We start from the raw sequence: 24,736 nt of genomic DNA, 5'->3' as shown, positions 1-24,736 counted from the left end.
TATAAACATTGACCTTTCAAACGTTTTAAACCAACCAAAATACAACATAGATTCTTCAGTGGTGTCTTTTGAACACAAACTTCAACAGTGACAAATGTTGAATCAACTATGAATGACCGACCCATCTTTAACCATAACCAAAAATTAACCTTCTCAACCCTAATTCTACGTTGATTTAATATCTTTTGCTCTCTGGGGAGTCAGATCACGCGCTGTTTGAAGCAGGGGGCGTGTCCCTCGAGAGCACACCTTCACTCATTTCCTGCTTTGTAGGAGCGGACTGGCAGATGTGTTGCTAAGTACAGCGACCTCCAGCTATTACCAAGTGAAGCATGAGCGAGGTGGTGGTCTGAGGAAGCGGGGGGCACCGGCGAATTTGTGCTCACTACAACTTCGTGATTCAACTGCATAGCTAACATGTCGGACTCAGCGTCCAGTTTCTTACACATTGGAGACCTGGTGTCCCTGTACGCCGAGGGCACCGTTAATGGCTTCATCAGCACCCTTGGGTGACACACACACACACGCGCGCGCGCGCACGCAACAATACACACACTTATGTTGTCTTATGGTCATGAATAAAAACAGCTAACGAAGACACGTTAGACGACAGTCAGAGTAGAATGACACTCATGTTTGCGTTTGTGTGTGTTTGCATATGCGTGTGTATAAATGTATCTTTATAAATGTAAGCTGTATGTATGTATGTATGTATGTATGTATGTATGTATGTATGTATATATATATGTATAATGTGTGTGTGTGTGTTACTGTTAAGATTTGAGTGTTGTGTATGTGGAGTAGTTCTTAATTTGGGTGAATTCCAAAGTGCATGCTGCATCTTGCTGATATTGGAGATTGAAGTTCGGGGGAGCAGCAAAGACAAGCTATTTCCTCACACAACACGTAATTCTATGCTACGAATGTTAGATAATTGATTGATTGAATATTTATTGATCCCCAGGGGTGGGGAAATTCAGGCCCCAGCAGTATCCATACCACGAGAGGGTATACAAAAGACACACAGATGGCATGAGCGCAACTCAATAGGCTCTCATAAGGCTGCCACACAACGGCGCCACAAAGAAAGTCAGAAAGTGCACAAGATAAAAGCCATCAAAGCAAAAACAAAGCTAAAAGACAAAGGAAAAAAAGTAACAGCGGCCAACCAGCACCCCTCAATACAAGAGAACACCCCAAAACACACAAAATAGCCTCCACGGGGTCCATAGACAGGTGTAAGGCGCCCAATGGACCGTGGTCGTGAATCGGTGAAAAACATCACAAAGCAGGCAAGCGTGTGAGCAGCGTCCTGGGCACCCAGTCGGGTGCACGTGCAGATGGTCACCACGGGGCTAGCATGGCGAAAGTCGTTGGTTCCGACGAGGGAGCGGACTCCCCACAGGGGTCGCGGCTGCAAGGCCAAGGCGAGGGACCCGGTCATCACTGGCCGGATAAGCAGGAAGCCGTCGTAGAGTTACACCGGCCTCGACCGATGATCCCGGTCCCACGAAGAAAAAAATAAATAAAAAACATAATACGTTATTTCTGACCGATACGAGTATAAGTCATGAACTCTTGATTACTCACTGATACCAAGTAGCCAATAACATTAGTAATTTTGATCATCACTAGTTAGGTTTACGTTGAGCTTTCCATTTAGAATGAAAACAAATTACCAAATGGAATAAAAATGCTCATCAGTGGGCAAATCAGAAAACAAATTAATTTGGCTTTAAATGGGTGACATTCCTGTTGCCAATTCTGCTGGAGAATGAGTATGAATATAATAATTAATTATTAATTTCAATTATTAAATTCATTATTAATTTCATTCAGTCTATTAAAAGTAGGGTAGGCAGGGTGGAATACTGGTTACCACGTCTGGCTCAAAGTTAGGAGGGTGCGGGTTCGATTCCACCTCCGGTCCTCCCTGTGTGGAGTTTGCATGTTCTCCCTGTGCCCGCGTGGGTTTTCTTGGGGCACTCCGGTTTTCTCCCACATCCCAAAAACATGCTTGGTAGGCCGATTGAGCACTCCAAATTGCCCCTAGGTGTGGGTGTGAGTGCGAATGCGGATGGTTGTTCGTCTCTGTGTGCCCTGCAATTGGTGGGCAACCGGTTCAGCGTGTCTCCCTCCTAGTGCCTGGTGACTGACTGCTGGGATAGGCCCCAGCACACCTGCGACCTCCGTGGGGACAAGCGGTATAGAAAATGGATGGATATTAAAAGTAGCTTTTTTTTCCTTTGTTTTTGTGATGCCGATGAACAGAGCACTGACACTGCACAGTTGTGTCATGATCAAGCCACTTGGTTCACATAGTGCATTGCGTGCGGCAATACATGTAATCAATGAAGTTGTAAGAATGTTTAGAAGAATGTAAGAGTGGAGATCCAGGCCATATTTAACAAGCAAGTGTTATACCTTAACGCATTCAATGAATGAAAGTTTATGAACTCGTTCATATTTTGGACAAATGTGAACTGAATGTAGCGCATTTTTGCTCCATGGACATTTTTGTGAGTGCCCACATTTTGGAGCCATTGAATGGTTTTGAACGGCAATTTAGTTTCAGATGCCAGGTTTTCTCTTCTTAGTCTTCAAAATAAAACACCGCTAAACACACTGTAAACGAGGCTCATACACGGCCAATTTTTGCAAAGAAAACTTCCATAAACAGTGTGCAATCTGTGATTAATTGATTTATTACTGCTTTCGACATTTGATTTTCTAGAATTGTTTTAGAAGTTCGCAAAAATCGTGACGTCATCAAACACCGGTCCGTGAAAATATTGTCTGACAGTAATCCGGTCCGTGGAGCTAAAAAGGTTGGGAACGGCTGTTTTATAACATATCTTCAGACCAGTCCTCAATAATAAGGTACTTCTAATTAACCTCAATTACCGTATTTTCCGCCCTAAAAGGCGCACCTAAAAACCTAAAATTTTCTCAAAAGCCGACAGTGCGCCTTATAGGCCAGTGCGCCTTATATATGGATCAACTGATGAATTTGTTGATCCATACTGGTTGTACACAGTGCTCTGCCAAAATGTTTCAGTACGTTTTAGTACGACTAGTAAATTACAAGGTCGCATCGCTTCCCAGCATTACGACAACTGTAGTCAGGGGGCGTCACCGAATAGCTGTTGTACCCGCGAGGCTATTTCATGTCAAAATAGGCTGCTCTGTTAATGTTTCGAGTAAATCTACGGATCGATATGGAAGGGAAACATAGGTAAGTAGTACCAATGCGTTAGATCGAACTTTAGTCAGTTCCGATCATTTTATAGGAGATCGTTTGAGAAACGCAATTGTTTACACTTTGCTGAGGCTCATGGGAGATTGCGAGCTGAGGCTCGTGAGACTTTGCGGATGGCTAATGCTATTGCGATAGCTGCTATACGTACCAGGCTATTTCATGTCAAAATAGGCTGCTCTGTTAATGTTTCGAGTAAATCTACGGATCGATATGGAAGGGAAACATAGGTAAGTAGTACCAATGCGTTAGATCGAACTTTAGTCAGTTCCGATCATTTTATAGGAGATTGTTTGAGAAACGCGATTGTTTACACTTTGCTGAGGCTCATGGGAGATTGCGAGCTGAGGCTCGTGAGACTTTGCGGATGGCTAATGCTATTGCGATAGCTGCTATACGTACCAGGCTATTTCATGTCAAAATAGGCTGCTCTGTTAATGTTTCGAGTAAATCTATGGATCGATATGGAAGGGAAACATAGGTAAGTAGTACCAATGCGTTAGATCGAACTTTAGTCAGTTCCGATCATTTTATAGGAGATCGTTTGAGAAACGCGATTGTTTACACTTTGCTGAGGCTCATGGGAGATTGCGAGCTGAGGCTCGTGAGACTTTGCGGATGGCTAATGCTATTGCGATAGCGATAGCTGCTATACGTACCAGGCTATTTCATGTCAAAATAGGCTGCTCTGTTAATGTTTCGAGTAAATCTACGGATCGATATGGAAGGGAAACATAGGTAAGTAGTACCAATGCGTTAGATCGAACTTTAGTCAGTTCTGATCATTTTATAGGAGATCGTTTGAGAAACGCGATTGTTTACAGAGGGCTCGTTGGTTATTGGCTAGTGGATGCATACCGCAACCCTAGTTAACCTCAGTTTGATGCAGTATAGCTTCTATTTTATGCGCCTTATAATCCGGTGCGCCTTATATATGGACAAAGTTTTAAAATGGGCCGTTCATTGAAGGTGCACCTTATAACCCGGTGCGCCTTTTAGGGCGGAAAATACGGTAACTAAGACTACTAAAATATACATTTGTATTATGATCATTCTACTTCGTCATAAGTGAAACTGTTCTTAAGCTAGTCAGAGGTTTAACAAAAATCAAAATACACTTCTGTTAAGATTGTTCAAATAAATAAAATATACCGTATTTTCTAGACGCATCTGTCGCATTTTTTTTTCATAGTTTGGCCGGGTGCGATTTATAATCCGGAGCGATTTATATGTGAAATTATTAACACATTATTACGTGATCATTACCACATTACTTACCGTGTTTTTCCATGCATAATGCGCAAAATTTAACTAATTTATTGTCCTAAAATCTGGGGTGCGCATTATGCATGGGTACAATAATTTTTGAAGAAAATCTCCGTCGAAATAAAACTTGAAATCACACCTTTCTTCTTGTTTGTTGTCAATCGCGCATCGCATTCAGCCAACAAAAAAAAGTCATCTTCAAAAAAGAACTCCTAGTTCATTCAAATACATCCCACCCCACATGATACTAGCCACATTATCAAATAAGTGTTTAGGGTTGTATTTATTGAGACGGTGAAATCTAGAAAAATAATAATAAATATATAGAAATAATTTTTGCAAAAATGCTGCTTGTCTTTCTGCAGGCTGTCACACCATGCCTGACGGAAGAGCTCAAGTTTAGTTGCATGCTAATTGCGCTCAAGCTTCCTGCATAATTGTGTTAGTTTCATCTGTAAACCATGTAGTTCTTCCCTTACTTTCATTGTAGGCTCTCCTCAACATATAAAACCATGCCTCCTCCCCTTACATATGATAACCTTGCAATTCATAATCATGTACTTTTTCATCATTCAAACAGGTTTCTGAAACAGCTAAAACCCTAAACTTAGTCTTCAGTGTGATCAGAAAACAAGTGACCCTTTACAATTAAATTTCTACTATTTATATGTATAATTGAAAACATATCTACCATTTTAATCTCAACATTTAATTGTCATTTGGTATATACGTACATACGTACATTCACCGTACATGTTATGGAAAAAGTTTGTTTCTAGGTGAAAATCATACTCGCTTTCATTTGTCCTTTTACCAAAATATTAAAATGTTTATTATTAAAATCAAGATATGAAATTATGGAGGTAGCATTTTCAGTTCCTCCAGTCATTAAATAGAATAATCGCTTTCATGTTCCAACATTAGTCAATAATAATAATACTACTACCAGTATTAATAAAAACAACAACAATAATACGTAAGATTATCTACCTATCGGGGCACAATCAGCTAAAATAAGTAACAAATAACACTGAAAACAAACCCACACCTGACCATAGAGCCTATCCTTAACAGAACCGTGATGACTCCCACAGGTCTCCAAACAGAAAAATAAATCACTAAATAACTAAATAAATAACTAAATACACAAACAACAAAACAGAATCAGTGAAATAGCACTTCATTAGTTCTCACACCAAGCGTGCCACCCTGTGTCAGATGTCTATTATCTATAAGTGCCGCATAAAGCATCCATAGAACTTGTTCGATTAAATCTGAATGAACTTCTATCGTTTCGATCTTATCTCCATGGACATTTGTACTCAGAAATTGTTCCAGTTCCTCTCTCTCTCTCAAATAGGAACTGATTTCTCCTTCTCGGGGCATGATACATTTGTGTGAATCCAGATCTTACAATCTGACACTTTGGGTTTGGAAATTTCTATCTTTAGGTTTATTTTCTTCTATATTCTTTTTTTATTTCTTACTCTCATTTCTCATACCAGTTCAGCGGCCTAGTGGTAGAGTGTCCGCCCTGAGACTGGAAGGTTGTGGGTTCAAACCCCGGCCGGGTCATACCAAAGACTATAAAAATGGGACCCATTGCCTCCCTGCTTGGCACTCAGCATTAAGGGTTGGAATTGGGGGGTTAGATCACCAACTGATTCCCGAGCGCGGCACCGCTGCTGCTCACTGCTCCCCTCTCCCCCAGGGGATGGATTAAAATCACACGGGGATGGGTTAAATGCAGAGGACAAATTTCACCACACCCAAGTGTGTGTGTGACGATCATTGGGACTTTAATCTTTAATCTTAATTCTGCAGGAGACCTCGGGTGCATTCAATGACCACTCACTCAGTCGGAAAACGTATTAAAGGGAGAGTAAAGAGAGGATGGTTCATCTTTCACTAACTAGCTATTTTTTTAATCAGGAAAATGAAAAAAGTTAGCATTTTCTATTTTATCCATTCATTTTGGAGAAATAATGAAACGTCTTGGTTGACAATGTCATGGAAGGAAGCAATCACAATTTCCCCATTGGAAATAATTGTACGGATTGTCGCTTAAAATGTCCAAAAACAGCTATCAATTAGCACCAAAATTTGCATGGACATCTCTACCGTATTTTTCGGACTATAAGTCGCGTTTTTTGTCATAATTTGGGTGGGGGGGGCGACTTATATGTGAATTTTTTCACTAATTTTCAAAATAAAAAAAATAAAAAAGTGAAACCGTGATAAATGAACCGCGATGTAGCAAGGGATTACTGTAATTTGAATTTCAAGTGAGGTCAGCGTAGCGGCGCGGCGGTTGTTTACATAAAGGACAAAGATTCAATCACAGGATGACGAAGGGCCCCACGTACTACCGGCATCATTAGCGGCTTTGTTTGTAAGTGACACGGAGGACGAAGAGTTTGAAGGATTTAATGATTTGGAGTGACACAGAAGGTTTGAAAAACAATTATGGCTACTCTACGGAGCTCTCTTTCACCTCCGTGGATGGAAGTCGGGGGCCGGCGCTCAGCCGGGTGGCTGTCCGGGGACGGTGGATGGGGCTCGGACATGGCTTTTACACACGCGCGGTCCTATTCTATGGAGCTCTCTTGCACCTCCATGGCTGGAGGTGCAACCTCCGGGGATGAAAGTCGATGCCGCCACACGCCTGGAAGTCGACGCCGGTGCTTGGGGCCGTGTGGCGGTGAACTATTTGTTAGTTATTTGATATATTTTATTTCGTGTAGCAACTTGTATATGTTTTTATCGTTACAGTTCAGTAGTTGTTGGCTCGTTGAACTCTTGTTTTGGTAAATAAAGAGCCGTTTACCAAACCCACGTCTTTCCTTGTACTTTGTTAACGCTACAATATAGTTATATACTAGATCTGTGGAATAACGACGAGGCTGACGTCAGGGCGTACGCGCGGCGTTGTTGACAAAGGACGAGGAATTTGATCGATGGATTTAATGATTTGGAGTGACACAGATGGTTTGATAATATTATTGCTTATATCATAGTTATTTGATATATAATTTATATATCGTTATATGGGCCTGTGGAATATTTTGAAGTGCAAGCACCGTCAGAGGCGCGCACCCGGCCGGCATTGTTGACATAAAGGACGATCGATGGATTTAATGATTTGGAGTGACACAGATGGTTTGATAATATTATTGCTTATATAATAGTTATTTGATGTATAATTTATATATCGTTATATGGGCCTGTGGAATATTTTGAAGTGCAACCGCCATCAGCGGCGCGCACCCGGCCTGCATTGTTGACATAAAGGGCGATCCCTTTGAGACTGCTTGCGATTTAGGGCTATACAAATAAACTTGACTTGACTTGATCGATGGATTTAATGAATTGTAGTGACACGGATAGTTTTAGAAACGTGTTATTTATGTAATAATTATTTGAATAACTCTGAATGTTACGTCAGGCCCGTTCTCAGCTCTTCCTTTGTGTTTATGTCACGTTAGCATACCTATCGTTTAGCCTGTTGCTCGTTCATGTCTGTTCTTGGTGTTGGATTTTGTCGAATACATTTCCCCCAAAATGCGACTTATACTCCGGAGCGACTTATATATGTTTTTTTTCATGTTATTGTGCATTTTATGGCTAATGCGACCTATATTTCGAAGTGACCTTTAGTCCGAAAAATACGGTACTTACTAGGGGTGTAAATCGCGGGTTTTGTCACGATACGATATCATATCGATACAAAGAACCACGATACGATATTTGCCGATATCTTAAAGCCTGCTGTGATTCATTCACGATACATCACGATATAGTGCTCTACGATCGATATAGAACAATATCCTGATTTATAACAATTCATATGCAAAATCAACAAGGTACTGCAAACTCTTTATTTAGGAAATTACAAGAGTATTGTAGTATATAAAGTGCTTATTTTAACACTGAACTTTATCAAATTCCTATATTTTTTCTCATATAAGTAAAGAAAATTGAATATTTCTTTTTTTGTAATACCATTAACTTTAAAGTGCATTACTGAACTATTTAATTACAAAACAAAAATAAGTTCTTTATAATGAATGTAGTAAACATTACACCTTGACCATATGTTCTAATCCAAATGCATTCTCTTGCAATACCAGAGAACTATACATAAATAAAATATGTATGTTGTTATTTAACTCTTCTATAAAACAAAAATAACTTAATTTATAACTCTTTATATAGAATTTTAACATTACACGGTTTCTACTCTTTGAACTGTTCAATATGGCCAATAATACAACATGTAGTGCAAAATCAAAAGTAGTTTGTCACATGTTTGTTTAGTGCATTGAAATTTGTGATAGTGCGTTCTTTGTTAGGTTCTTCTTCAAGAAAATCAACTGATCGACATGCTCAGGTGTCAAAACACTACGTTCGTGACAAAACCCGCGATTTACACCCCTAGTGCTAAATACACGCTCGGAGGGCATGCTTGTCGCAGGAATACAGAGATCGGTTTTGGCTAGATTTGCAAGGAGGGGAAACTCCATTTCATGACTTCCCCACCATTCTAACAGATTACCTTTGAGTGTTAATAATTCAGTCTCTTTGTATCTATTTACTTCCATCTCTGCCAGCTGCTTGGATGTTTTCATGAAGTTGCTGCTCGCAGTGGTGTATGTGTCCCCAAACAGGTCCTCCATTGCTTTTTTTTTTTTTGAGACAGGAACATATTCTAAAATGACACAAAAACACAAACATTGTTTTAGGGCTCAGGTTTATAATTATGCAGAAAACACACACCTAATTACTTATAATAATTAGGTGTTATTTATAATAATTATGCAGAAAACACACACCTGAAGCATGGAGCTCATCGTCACATGCCTCTTCAGATGGGTGTGTTGTGTGAGTTTCCTCCATTGCAGTGCCATCATGAGCCTATGTGTCTTCTTATGAACCGAAAAAAGATGTGCATTGTTAATAATTATCTGGTAATACATTTATCATGTGCTGTATCTTACTTACTTTTTGGTCCCACAGCTGTGTAGCCTCATTTATGATATTCTTGAATGTGGCATCCCTCTCCTCTTCGCACAGAAAGGACAGGGTCTTGAATCTTGCATCAAGGGCAGCTGCAGTGTATAATACTTCTTGGACATCTGTGTAACGATGCTGGAGCTCTTTGGCCATTGTTTGTTTCATTTCTTTGATCAGTGGCATGTCATCCTCACAGACACAGAAATGTTCAATCAACTTAATTTTAAGTGGAGCAATGACTGAGATAGTTGGTTGTGCCTCCTCACACATTATTGTAGTTGCAGTTTTCACAGGCCTCAGTAACTATCATTTCTTCAGCTGTGGATATGTCATCTTCATTTAGTGTTTGTAAATCATTCTTCATGGACTTTCTGATTTTTTGGTCAAGGAGTGTAGCACACACAGCAGCCTGTTGCTCCAAAAAACGCTCCAGCATATCAAACGAGCTGTTCCAACGTGTGATGACATCTTGGATGAGTTTGTGTGGTGGGAGATCAAGTAGTTTTTGTTTATCTTTTAACACCGCATTGGCCAGCGTGCTGCGGTGAAAAAAACTCAAAACACGACGTACTCTACCTAAAAGACGGGCAGCACCATTGCATTTGAGTCCTTTTTGAGTTGCCAAGTTGATAGTATGTCCAAAACATTTTATGTGCGGTGACAGATGCGCCTCTATTCCTGCTACGGTCATGTTGCTGGCATTGTCAGTTACAAGAGCTGGGTTTTTATCTGCAATTAGGACAGAGGCTAGGTTCGCTCCTGTGTGAGAGTCACTTAAAACGCGAGTCTGAAGCACGTAGTTTTTTAGCGTCCATGCTGTATCAATGTAGTGGCAAGTGACCGTAATGTAGGCTTCAGTTGAGCGAGAAGTCCATCCATCTGTAGTGATAGCAACCCGTTCTGCTTCCTTTAGTTCGTGTAATACCTCCGCTTTAGCACGGGTATATAGACGTGGTACACGTTTCACTAAAGTACTGTCTCGATGGTACTTTATATCTGGGCTCTAGCGTATTCATCAACTCGGAAAGTCCCTCACCCTCCACGCTACTAAACGGTCTCAAGTCTTTACAAATATAATATGAAATTGCAGCAGTGATGGATGTAGCTCGTTTAGAGTTTTTACTTAGCATTTGGGGGAAAAATGTGCTCACGGAGGGCGTCGTGTCCGTGTTGTTTTCGCTGCCGCTGCTTGAGAGAGAGATGTTGTGTTTTTTCTTTAAATGTGCGGCGGGATTTGTGGTGTTCCCTGAATATTTGATCACCGCATGGCAGGATTTACAAACTGCACGTGTCTTGTCCGTTGAGCCATCTTTTCTTTGGAATCCAAAGTGCTTCCAAACGAATGACTTGAAGCCCAAAGGAGAGCGAATCTCCTCGTCTTCTTGGACACTAGCCATAGCACCAGCCCAGGAGCCGCGTAGTTGTCGGCTCCCCTTTCACGTGCCTGCTCTGCTCACAACACAACACGCCGCGCACTGCTCCCGGAAAGAGGAAGCAAGCAACAATGAACTGGATTTCAAAATAAAGTCGCGTCTAATGTCCGAGGTCAAAAACGGGCGATATAGATCGATGTTTACGTTTAGCATCGATGCCAACAAATCGTAGAGCATTATATCGACTAATCGATGTGTATCGATGAATCGTTACACCCCTAGTACTTACGACAATATCACAAGGATGAGCCTCTCCACGGCTGATTTAAGATAAATGAGCAGTCTCTCTGCAGCTGAAGTGCCCTGTCACGTTTGTCTTATTCCTTTCATCAGTCACGAACATTGGCGAACACGACGTGTTCAGAGAGACTTTATGTAAGCTAAATTGTTCAACATATGCAAACACACATTCTGAGATCTTTATGAAAGCTGAATTGTTCATACGTCGTTATATATTCAATTAAAATTGGTAAGGGTTCATTTGATATTCATTTCTCCTGAAGTCCACGTATGGGGTACCACCTCCACCCATCCATCCATCCATCCATCCATCCATCCATCCATCTTCTTCCGCTTATCCAGGGTCGGGTCGCGGGGGCAGCAGCTTCAGGAGGGACTACCAGATTTCCCTCTCCCCAGCCACTTCATCTCGCTCATCCCGGGGGATCCCAAGGCGTTCCCAGGCCAGCTGAGAGACATAGTCTCTCCAGCGTGTCCTGGGTCGTCCCCGGGTCTCCTACCGGTGGGACATGCCCGGAACACCTCCCCAGGGAGGCGTCCAGGAGGCATCCTGATGAGATGCCCGAGCCACCTCATCTGGCTCCTCTCAACGTGGAGGAGTAGCGACTCTACGGATGACCGAACCTCTCACCCTATCTCTAAGGGAGAGCCCGGACATCCTGCGGAGAAAACTCATTTCGGCCGCTTGTATCCGGGATCTCGTTCTTTCGGTCACGACCCATAGCTCCTGACCATAGGTGAGGGTAGGAGCGTAAATCGACCGGTAAATTGAGAGCTTTGCCTTTTGGCTCAGCTCTCTCTTTACCACGACGGACCGGTACAGAGTCCGCATTACTGCCGACGCTGCACCGATCCGCCTGTCGATCTCGCGCTCCATCCTCCCCTCACTAGTGAACAAGACCCCAAGATACTTAAACTCCTCCACTTGGGGCAGGATCTCATCCCCGATCCGGAGAGGGCATTCCACCCTTTTCCGATCGAGGACCATGGACTCGGATTTGGAGGTGCTGACCCTCATCCCGACCGCTTCACACTCGGCTGCGAACCGCTCCAGTGAAAGCTGGAGATCACGGCCTGAAGAAGCCAACAGCACCACGTCGTCTGCAAAAAGCAGAGACGCAATGCTGAGGTCCCCAAACCGGACACCCTCAACGCCTCGGCTGCGCCTAGAAATTCTGTCCATAAAAATTATGAACAGAATCGGTGACAAAGGGCAGCCTTGGCGGAGTCCAACCCTCACTGGGAACGAATCCGACTTACTGCCGGAAATGCGGACCGAACTCTGGCATCGGTGATACAGGGACTGAACCGCCCTTATCAGTTGGCTCGGTACCCCATACTCCCGAAGCACCCCCCACAGAACCTCCCGAGGGACACGGTCGAACGCCTTCTCCAAGACCACCTCCACCCCCTTTCTGAAAAGAAGATGCTCTAAACATCCACACTCAGATGAAGGGTCGGCCTCCTTGTTGGAAGCCGACCTGCGTGACATGTTCCGGGGAAGTAGGGAAATAGTGGTCAAACCACATCCTTATTTTTTTTTGTGACACCCTTCTTTTTCCTCTGAGAACAACATGAGAACCAAGGTAATGTACAGTATTTTGGAAAATCTTGTTTATAACCCAAATTGTTAGTAAAGGTGAACCGAGGTTGCATTACTATCTAGTATTTTCAGTAAAATAATGCTTCACTACCATTCTTTAAACAAAACGTTATGCTACTACCTGAGATGTTGTGACTTAGCATGAACTCTGCTGATCTGATGGAAGAAAACAAACTGACAAGTGAAGGACATAAAAACAAGCTTGCTTACATTTAAAAACCTTTTAGGTCCGTGTGTGTTGCTCAAAGGTGTGAACAAGTCAAACCTGTGAGACAGGGTGCTGAAGCAATCTGAGTCAAGAAAGTTCTAGAATATTGTGGAATTGACTTCTCAAATACACATTGTTTACTTTTTAGTCAGTTCTCATTCACTGACAGTAGTCAAACGCACATGCAAATGCACACATGCGTACGCACACACAAACACGCACTCACGCACGTACGTATGCACGCACGCAGGCAGGCAGGCACGCACGCACACGCACGCACGCACGCACTCACACACACAAACACACGCGCACACACACACTGTGCAAATCTCTTAAAACTCATGACCACATCCTGTTCCTGCTTTACAGTGTGTGTTGCGTGTGTGTGAGCGCATGAAGGTGCGGACACGTATATGTTTGACTACTGTCAGTAAATGAGGGCTGATTCTAAAAAGCAAACAATGTGTATTTCAAAAGTCAAATCAGCAATATTATGAAAGTTTCTCGACTCTTGGTATGTGTTGGTGCATGTGTGTGTGCTTTGTTTGTATCCATTAGCATCAGTCTTAACGCGGTTGAGCCAAGGTAGACCTGAGAGAGATGGGAGTTAGCTGGCATGGAGCAGGAAGGATCGGCAGTGACCAGAGCAAATAGACAGAACTCATCGTCCAATGTTCCAAGAGGAAAGGGAGGAACTAACTAACTAACTAACTAACTACCGTAATTTCCGGACTATAAGCCGCACCGGACTATAAGCCGCACCAGCTAAAATCCGGGGATATTTTAGTTTTTTTCTTATATAAGCCGCACCGGACTATAAGCCGCAAGTTTTTTACAAAGAAAGACAGTACACAGAAAGCCTTTTTAAAGTTTTAATAACATACTTTAACATGTCTTTCTAAACATTGCCTGTGACGCAGCAGTAGTACCGCAGCAACACGGAAGTGTGCACGCGAGTTATTAACAAAGAAAGACTGGACACAGAAAGCTTTTTTAAAGTTTTAATAACATACCTTAACATTTCTTTCCAAACACTGCCTGTGACGTGGCAGTAATACTGCAGCAACACGGAAGTAACACAGCACTAATAGGGTTTGATTAAATAAAACATACCGGTAAAAGTCACTGAGACGCGGCGGTAACACAGCAGCAACACGGTAGCACAGCACTAACAGGGCTGATTAAAAAAGCATACAAGTAAAAGTAAAAAAAAGAGCTTCATCGTCTTCATCTTCCTCCTGTGCATTGAAACCATCAAAGTCTTCCGATTGGAATAGCGTTAGTTATCCTTTGCCACACACTTTCTCAGTATCTCTTTCGTCGTCGGTTTTATGCATTTCTTCTAGCATTTTCCATGATGAGGGTCTGTTCATGCTAATTTTATTCATGCACGAAGCGCTAAATTACATTAAACTAGCGAGCGACACGTATAGCTCCATAGTAGACGGGACCACGAAATAAAGAAAAGGGTGACGCAACACAATGTCATCAACATCGACTGCCTTTAGCTTAAAAGCGGCATCATATGCATTTCTTTTGTCCCCCATAATGACGGTTTGTGTATAAAAGCTTCCTTTCAATAATGTCCGTCTTGATCTCCTTCTGTCTCTTCTTTGTGTGAATTATACGGCACTATTTGCCTGGCGGATGGACATGCGATCAACACACCACTTTTCTCCCCAGTGACCGTGTCCATATATCCCTCCGCCCAGCAAAGCGGTGCCGCACAACAGCGGTCCACAGCCTTTTTACGAGTGTATAAAAGTGATCAAGTCATCACAAAAATCACGGAAATAATCATATATAAGCCCCCCATAATGATGGTTTGTGTATAAAAGCTTCCTTTCAGTAATGTCCGTCTTGATCTCGTTCTGTCTCATGTTTGTGTAAATTTTACGGCACTATTTGCCTGGCGGATGGACATGCGATCAACACACCACTTTTCTCCCCAGTGACCATGTCATATCCCTCCGCCCAGCAAAGCGGTGCTGCACAACAGCAGTCCACAGCCTTTTTACGAGTGTATGAAAGTGATCAAGTCGTCACAAAAATCACGGAAAAAATCATATATAAGCCCCCCATAATGACGGTTTGTGTATAAAAGCTTCCTTTCAGTATTGTCCGTCTTGATCTCATTCTGTCCGTCTTGATCTCATTCTGTCTCATCTTTGTGTACATTTTACGGCACTATTTATCTGGCGGATGGACATGCGATCAACACACCACTTTTCTCCCCAGTGACCATGTCATATATCACTCCGCCCAGCAAAGCGGTGCCGCACAACAGCGGTCCACAGCCTTTTTACGAGTGTATAAAAGTGATCAAGTCGTCACAAAAATCATGGAAAAAATCATATATAAGCCCCCCATAATGACGGTTTGTGTATAAAAGCTTCCTTTCAGTATTGTCCGTCTTGATCTCGTTCTGTCTCATCTTTGTGTAAATTTTACGGCACTATTTGCCTGGCGGATGGACATGCGATCAACACACCACTTTTCTCCCCAGTGATCGTGTCATACATCCCTCCGCCCAGCAAAGCGGTGCCGCACAACAGCGGTCCACAGCCTTTTTACGAGTGTATAAAAGTGATCAAGTCATCACAAAAATCACGGAAAAAATCCTATATAAGGGTTCAAAATTTGAGAAAAAAGTTGCGGTTTATAGTCCGAAATTTACGGTAACTAGCGCGGTTGATAATTAGGGATGGCCGATATCAAATTTTTAGGAGGATTAAGTGAAATGAAAAAATTAATGCATCTTCAGACAAGGGTTTTGTATAAATGGTAATTAAAGCAAAAATAGTAAACATTACTTAAACCAATGTCAATGACTGGATGTAATTATCCACTCCATAAAAAGTATCGTATCTTGAATTGGATCGTGATCATAATTATTAAGTAGGGATGTTTTGATCAGCATTTTGTGCTACCGATCCCGATACCAATCCTCCATGAATGTGAACAGCTGATACTGATCCGATACCGATCGCATAGCTTCGGTGTGAAATTAAACTGACAATTAACTGATCTGAGCGAGAAGTGAGGTGGACCACCTCCTTGCAGGCACTGCTACAGCACTTTCCTCATTGACTAACCAGGATGGCTTTTGAGGGTGCCCCACTTGTACAAAGGCTTCTTCCTGCTACACTTCATCATATTGTTGTTATTGTTATGCCTCTTATTACATTGGTCTATTGCTCCTACTTTGTGTTTGTGTTATTAATTTGTGTTTCAATTTAATGTTTTCACCGTCCTTGTAGTTGTATTATTATTTGATGTGTAAAGTGTTTTGCTGCAATTAAAAAATGAACATTGAAAATGTGCATTTATGTATTTATTTTGGAATTCATTGTTAATCCTCTAATATAGTTTCTAAAATTTTAAAAGGAAATGCTAAATTTGCAACCGTAGCTGGTAGAGTAAACTTGTAATGAGGTTCTTGAATTATAGTGTGGGATATACGGTTCTTTATGTAGTGTGGGATATAATCACAGCCTTTGATTGATGTTTGTATCAATCGGATGATGCTTTCCGAAATATACGTAAATATTGGAAATTAGTTGATCCAATTCATATTCCAACCAAAATGCCAACAATGAATAAATATTTATGTATGCAAATTATTTGCCCTCATATGAGGTATAGGTTTATATCACCAATGTGTTCCTGTTGTACAATACAGAAAAAAAAAAACAGTGTACCGTAATTTTCGGACTATAAGTCGCGTTTTTTTTTCATAGTTTGGGTGGGGGGGGGCGACTGATACTCAGGAGCGATTTATATACATATATATGGGGTTTTTCACTTTTTTGGGCATTTTATGGCTGGTGCGACTTATACTCCGGTGCGACTTATAGTCCGAAAATTACGGTAATTAATAGTTTGGTTTTCACTTAGTGTCTTTTGCTGGACATAATGCATGGATGGTGGATGGAATACTAATTGTGTGTGTGTGTGTGTGTGCGTGTGTGCGTGCGTGTGTGCATGTGTGTGCGTATGTGCACGCGCATGCGTGCGTGTGTGCAGCTTGGTGGACGATCGTTGTGTGGTGGAACCAGCCGCCGGAGACCTGGAGAACCCGCCCAAGAAGTTCAGAGGTCAGATGTTTGTTGGTAATTGTGTGAGTGTGTGTGTGTGTGTGTGTGTGTGTGTGTGTGTGTGTGTGTGTGTGTGTGTGTTTCAACTCGCGCTTGTGTAGCATTGTTTTTTTTTTATCATCAAAGTCAGCAAAAACTACTTCTAAAACAATCTTGAGAAGAAAGTGAGCTAGTTTTTAGCTACTGCCTTTTGTGGCGCAATGGCTGCTACGTTGGCTCAGAGAAGTGTTTGGATGCTGAGTCGTAGCCAAGAGTGGTGAGGTAGAAATGTCAATGGTTTCAACGACACTCACTTTATTTGTAATTTTAAAATGACAAGGAGGACTTATAAATAATTTAATCGTTATGTTAATGTCGAAATGTTAATTAAATCTAAAATCTCACGTTACGTTCACGATTTTCCTCACTGTTGACCACCTTGACTGTTATTCCAGCTCCTGCCATGCAGAATGGTGCCGTCTGTCACTATTCAATTGCATCCAGTCGCATATATGTAACCTGCCCATTCAGACTGGCAGCCTTTTTTTAACTTGATGTCAGTCATTAACTCAACGACCTAATTATAAGTGAGATCAGAGTGATTCCCACCTGTATTTGAGTAGATAGTGTGTGCTATGTCTATGCAAATGTGTGTTGTGTGTGGATGCATCTAAGGAAAAATTATGTGAGTCAACAATCACACCGTGTCCGGAGCGCCATGTTGAAGTGGGTAACATGGCTCAAGTTACGATGAAGATGAACCATCAGCAGGCAAATGTGCGGTCCGAGCATGTAAGCTTGCTGCCAGGATATCCATATTTGCTGGAAATCATGTAGGGTGCTTGAGGACATGGACCAATTCCAACCAAAGCAGCTAATTGAAGGAAACAAAATAACTTTTATTGTATACATTTAAGATTTTCAGGTCTTAGTAAAAGAGCTCTGATATTTGTATTTAAAATCCACAAAGGATAAAGAATCACAACCCACTAACTCACACTTGGTGGTGGTTCTGTCTCATGTAAATGCAGAGTCCTGCTTGTGTTACCATGATGACCATGAGCAGGTCTTAGGTGTTGTGACAAAGGAAGGGCTATTCAGTATTATGACTTGCAAATCTGCACGAACGTGAATCAAGTTAAATAACAGGCTACCAAACAAAAAGCGGTTTTCTATACTAGGTATGTGTATGCCCAACTGTGTACATTAAAGTTGTTTGCTTTAAAGACTTAAGTGACACAACAACAGGTGCACTTAGTGTGATGTTTAACTGCTCTAATGGAATTAATAGGCATGAACTTTGGTGTAAAAAATAAATAACAGTATTGGAAAAAAAGCGGCCAACTTGGAGTGACCAAATGAGATGCAGAGGTTTCAACTGGTGCACTTTACTTCTTTCCTCTTTACGCCACCAACAACATGGCACTGTGAAAACTATTAAATTTAAACGTCACAAAAGCAGCTCTTATTAAAAATGTAAATGATGACATTTGTTAGGACACAAATAAATAATACACGCTTAATTTCCTCTTACCTCCTTCTGCTTCCAAAGGTGCTAAGTTTGAGTTGTTTCTGCAGCCCAGCTTCCGAATACAGTCAAACCTCGGTTTTTGACCACAATCCGTTCCAGAAGGCGGTTCGAGAAGTGAATCGGTCGAATTCCGAATCTATTTTTCCATTACATAATAATGGAAAAAATTTTAATCCGTTCCAAGACTAAAAAAACGCCTTTTTTAAGCATTTTTTCATTTGCACATTTTTGTCCGATCGCGCAACTGCAGCGCACCGCCGAACGCGCAACCGTAGCGCGCCGCCGACCGCGCAACTGCACCGCGCTGGTCGCATTATTGTGACAGAGCCGTCGCTGAAATTTAGAAAATATTTTTAAAGTCCTGATGTACTTTCCAAAATTTAAGTGGACCTCAGTGCTAAGGGAGCTTAATTTGGTCTGATCGCGCAACCACAGCGCACTGGGCGCTCACTGTCGCATTGCGTTAAGAGCGTCTTTGTGTTTTAGGATGGCTTTACTGCTCCCACTTGCTTTCTTTGGAGGCATGATTAAGGGTTAATACAATCCCAAAGTACGAAAATACAATAATAAACGGAGTAGTCAGTCGGCATCCGGGCCGCGCCAGTCGGGTTTTTCGCGGTCCTTTCGGCTCATCTCGCGAGGTTCGACCCTCCGAATTTTGTTCGACAACCGAAGCAAAAAAAATCTCGAATTTTTCGTTCGAATTCCGATTTGTTCGAGAATCGGGATGTTCGAAAACCGAGGTTTGACTGTATACCTTTACATAAACCAGGCAAACGGCACAAAAAACACAAAGAAAGGTACAATTAACAACGTCTCCTGACTTTCAACACAAACATGACAAGCAAAAACATCGTTTAAGTGTCTTACCATTCTGAAGCAAGGAAAACGTGTCTCAAACCAAGACCTGAGCAGGAAGCTTTTGTAGTGTCGCTAAACAGGAAGTAGTCAAAAAACGAGCTCGGCTCTTCACAATAAAGGTGCAAAGGTAAAATTAAAAAGCCATATTATTTTCCTTTAAACAAAATTGCTGCGATTTACACTCCCACCAAATCCTGCTACAACGAATGACCAATAAATTGCACGGGATTTCTTGATTCTTAATAAATGAACCTACTAAAATCGGCAAATGCTTGATGCAATAAAGGACTGTGTACAAAATAAATATTAGTCTGTTCCAATCAGTTCTCAAGCAGTAGCACTAATTTTTGGATAGGTCTTTCAATGACCAAAGGTTTGGAAGAGGGATCTTTTTTTTTTAGGCTTGCGATCTCCTACTTTAACTCAAGGGACTAAACCATCATTGTCTTGAACAGTTTCTGAGACTCGACTTAGTTGCCACTGATTCCTTGGGAGGTTGTCATCCTTGACAATGACAATATCGTTGACTTTGAGATTGGGGCTGAGGTAAGTGCCATTTCTGTCTCATGGAAAGGTTGAGCAGATATTTTTTTCTCTCCAACGACCCAGAGCTGTTCAATGAGATACTGAACTCTCCGTCATCGCTTTGTAGCATACAAATCCTCCTTCACAAACACTCCAGGGGGAGGAAAAGCAACTTTTGACTTCATCATGATGAGGTGGTTTGGTGTTATTGGTTCTGGCGCCTTTGGATCATTGATTCAATCTACTGTTAGCGGGCGGCTATTAACAATAGCCATGGCCTCGTATAACACAGTTCTGAGAGAGGTGTCATCTAATTGACCTGGGCACTTTGCAAAGGTGGCTTTCAACACATTTCTAACAGTTCTAATTTGTCCCAGACACCACCTGCGTGGCTGGCAGAAGGGGCGTTGAAGACAAAATCACACTGCCTTTCTGTCAGGAAGATTTGCAGTTGCTTGGTGTTGCATTGTTTTAGTGCTTTCTTAAACTAATTTCTGGCACCAACGAAGTTAGTGCCTTGGTCACGGTGTAGTTGTCGGACAGCTCCTTGGAGGCATCTCGATGCGTTGATGAAAGAGTGTCGACAAATCTTATAGCAATTCGATATGGAGAGCTCTAGAATACAGAGATGTAAAAATGAGCCCGTATCTTATGTATTCTTTACTAGATTTCTGTACAATAAATGGGCCAAAGGTGTTGAGGCTTCGAGACGCTCTTTAGGGAGATCAGCCATTCTCTGGCTCTCTGTTGGCCGTCGAAGTTTCCTGCATGACACATATATATGTATCAGCTTTGCAACCAATTTGTTGCCTCCTTTAATTTCCCACTAACATGGAGAATTTTTTTAGATCAGACTGGATCAAGATTGAAGAGAGAGCTTGAGTTTGGAAGGTCCTTATTGCTTTAAAGTAACTTTATCTCACGGGAGAATGCTTGTTACGGTACAATCTTAATCACTGCCTCAGCAGCCTTCTCTAGCTCCTCTGCAGTCACATGTTCACTGCGTAGGGTTTATTTGGACCCCCGTCTTTTGATTCTTGCTACTACTTTTACAAGTCTTGTCCTCAAAGAGAACTGACTTAGACGGATGAGGATGTCATCTCAGTTTTTAGTTTCCGTTGCAAGTACTTGAATTGTCTTGACTTCAAGATCCCATACGAGTAATTCTGTTGAAGTATTGGATTTTATTTGTCATTCACGCTCCCAAAGAAACTTCAGACCTCGTAGCCAGTTGGTTTAGTGAATGTCTGAAGCACGAAGACCTCGGGATGCATGATCGGCTGGGTTTTCTGAAGTGTCCACATCATGCAACTGTGGAACCTGCGAGCATCATTGTTTATGTATCCAAGTACAACTTGTGAGTCAGTCCAGAAAAAGTATTGGTTTATTTTCACGTCAAGTTCACGTTTTAACATCACACTGACCTTTGCAGAGATCACCGCTGCAGCAAGTTCCAGTCTCGGCATACTTGTTACAAGTAACCCTTGCTTTTGCCGTGACGTGACTGCAATGGACTTCAGCCTTGTTGGTATGGTACCTGAGGTAAGAACAAGCACCCTGTGCAGCTAGCCTTTGAAAAATGATGCAACTTTGCTCTGACAATGTTGTGAAAGTCATGTGGATGGTAACATCTTGGGATTGAAACCTCTTTCAACTTGAGAAGACAATTCATCTATTCCTCCCACCGTGGTTTTATGTCCTCTGGGAGTTGATCGTCCCAGCCGATGCCTCTGTGACAAAGTTCTTGAAGGATACTTTCCACTTCGGCTGACTGGAGCGTTGAATCCAAGTAGAATGTAAAGAGAAGCAATGACTGACAAACCACCACGACGGTTGATCTTTCAAGCTGATGTTAAAGCTGAATGTGTCATCTTTTATAGACCATTGAATGCCAAGAGCCCGTTCTTGTGGCGTTTGATCAAACCCTAAAGGCTCAACGTTTGAACCAATCACGGTGAGGTATATGGCTCTGGAGGGCGGGACATCGGCCGGGCTGTCCAGTGCCTCGCTCACTTATTCATTCATTCCTCCAGTCAGCTGGGTGGAGGTGAAGCCGTGAAGCCGCTGACTCCGCTCGGCGCCCACAGTCCTCCAACTAGGCGCGTCGCGAGTGAAACTGAAACTTAACAGTAAATGCGTTTACATGACACTTGAGAAATTCGGGTAACTGCCATTATCCGATACGATCGGAGAAGGAGAACTCCGATAGCTATCCAGATCTCTCTGCCATGTATATGCCTTTCTCCGATAACGATCGGAGAGCGAAAATGTGCATGTGCCACAGCAAGGAAGGAGTAAAAAAAAAAAAAGCTCTGCTCTTTAAAATAAAGGTGCAAACGTAAAATTAGAAAAGCCATATAATTTTTCTTTAAACAAAATTGCTGCCATTTACAAAGTCACTTGACTTCCTTTCGGTAGAAGTTTCTGCTGTTGGGACGCAGCCGAAAAACATCTCGGAGAGATGAAGTTGCTCCATATGCTAAATACAGAGAAGGACAAGCAGCTTGCTCACCTTGAAGGTCGGAATGCAGACTTCAAGCAACACACAAGAATAAATGATATTGTCATCACTGGAATACCATACACCACGGTCATATGCGAGGGCGGTGACGGCAGGCAGCGACGGGGAACCCAGTTGTGAGCTGAATGCAAGCTCAACCGAGCAACAGGTGGCTGCGTTTCTGCAGTCAAAAGGAATTGCTCTGGACTCCAACCAGGTTGAAGCCTGTCATCTGCTACTCACAAGAAACAGCAGTGACAAGCTAGTGGTCATTTTGAGATTTGTTAACAGGAAGCACAATGTTGATCAGTACAATAAGATAAGATAAGATAATCCTTTATTATTCCCTCAATGGGGAAACTCCTATGTTAGCAGCAGTACACTTAACATATACACACACACACGCATGCGGGGAAGGGGGTAAAAGATTCTAAAGAAGTAGAAGGTATATATAATTAAAAATATGGACAGTGTATACAAAATACACATACACAATATGCAGTGGAGATAAAAAAAATATTAGATAAAAAAAAATAGTGCAAGTGAAGAAAAAAAAATAAAAAATAAAAAACAGTGCAAGAAAGCAGGTAAAAGAGTGTGAGGTAGACAGATATTGCACATAGTGTGATTGCACATATGGTTATTGCACGTTATTGCATGTTATTTGTCCGTTAGCTACGGTGATCGCCTGGTTGTACAGTCTGATGGAGCAGGGAGGAAGGACCTGCGATGCCTCTCGGTGGTGCAATGAGAACATTTAGCAAAGGATAACCTATCTATAATCCATTTCAATAACTGTTTATTTAAAAGTTATATACAATTTTAATAGCATTAGGGATTATCTGCACACATTCAAACAGCCATTTAATATAATTGCTGTTTCTTGGATTACTACTGAAAATGGAATGCATTTTGAGATGGAGCGCTATGCATTTATATATAACAACAGAGTAAAGCTGTGGGTGGGATTGCAATCTATGTTGATCTGAATTTGAATATCAAAATTGCAGAGGCTATGATGCATGTGGTGGACAGCCTTCTTGAATGTGTCACAGTTCAGATTTATATGGAAAAGAAAAAATATATTATTATGAGCTGTGTTTATAGAGCTCCGGGTTCTCGTACTGACAAGTTTACGGAATAAATGGAAAACATTGTAATAAAAAAAGGGGAACTATAATATCTTTATTTGTGGGGATTATAATATTGATATACTAAACCCCAACAAGCAAATGAGTATTGATGATTTTTTCAAAATTCAATGCATAATCTGAGTCTCTTTCCTACAATTACTAGACCCAGTAGAGTAACATCTCATAGACTCTGATAGACTACATAGTGACCAATGTGATAGAAAACAGGACAGCAAGTGGGATATTAATTACTCATTTTACTGACCACCTTCCAGTATTTACTGTCTATGACAATAATTATAGAATTGAATTGGGGGAGCACAAACATCACTGAAGAATTAGGACAAAAGAGGCAATTGCTACTCTACTCTATTTGCTAATTGCTCAGTGGCCTAGTGGTAGAGTGTCCGCCCTGAGACTGGAAGGTTGTGGGTTCAAACCACGGCCGGGTCATACCAAAGACTATAAAAATGGGACCCATTGCCTCCCTGCTTGGCACTCAGCATTAAGGGTTGGAATTGGGGGGTTAGATCACCAACTGATTCCCGAGCGCGGCACCGCTGCTGCTCACTGCTCCCCTCTCCCCCAGGGGATGGATTAAAATCACACGGGGATGGGTTAAATGCAGAGGACAAATTTCACCACACCCAGATGTGTGTGTGACGATCATTGGGACTTTAACTTTACTTTACTAAAGCGCGAATTAATGGAGCAGGACTGGGACGCAATATATAACGAAAGAGATAAATTACTGACTACATTCACTTCATTATATAATATGCACTATATCATATTTATATATATATTATAATACTATAATAATAAATTAGAGGATAACAAAAATAATATTTACAATTTAACATATAAAACAATTTAGCTCAATATTTTGAACTAAATTATATTGAAAATTATAATATGGATGAGGTGGCAAGAAGTTTTAATCAGTGCTTTGTACCGTATTTTTCAGACTATAAGTCGCCTTTTTTCATAGTTTGGGTGGGGGGACGACTTATACTCAGACCGACTTATATGTGAAATTATTCACAAATTTTCAAAATTCAAAAATCCGCGATGCAGTGAAACCACGACAA

General features: G+C 41.6%; 1 pseudogene; it reads left to right on the top strand.

Moving 5' to 3' along the window:
• The first annotated feature begins 276 nt into the window (after nt 1-276).
• The window catches only part of LOC119119051, an 87,900-nt pseudogene continuing 63,440 nt past the window's right edge, over nt 277-24,736 (top strand).

This window comes from Syngnathus acus, unplaced genomic scaffold (genome assembly GCF_901709675.1).
Source record: "Syngnathus acus unplaced genomic scaffold, fSynAcu1.2, whole genome shotgun sequence".
In the NCBI taxonomy this organism is placed as follows: Eukaryota; Metazoa; Chordata; class Actinopteri; order Syngnathiformes; family Syngnathidae; genus Syngnathus; species Syngnathus acus.
This window is presented reverse-complemented; position numbering and strand designations above follow the sequence as displayed.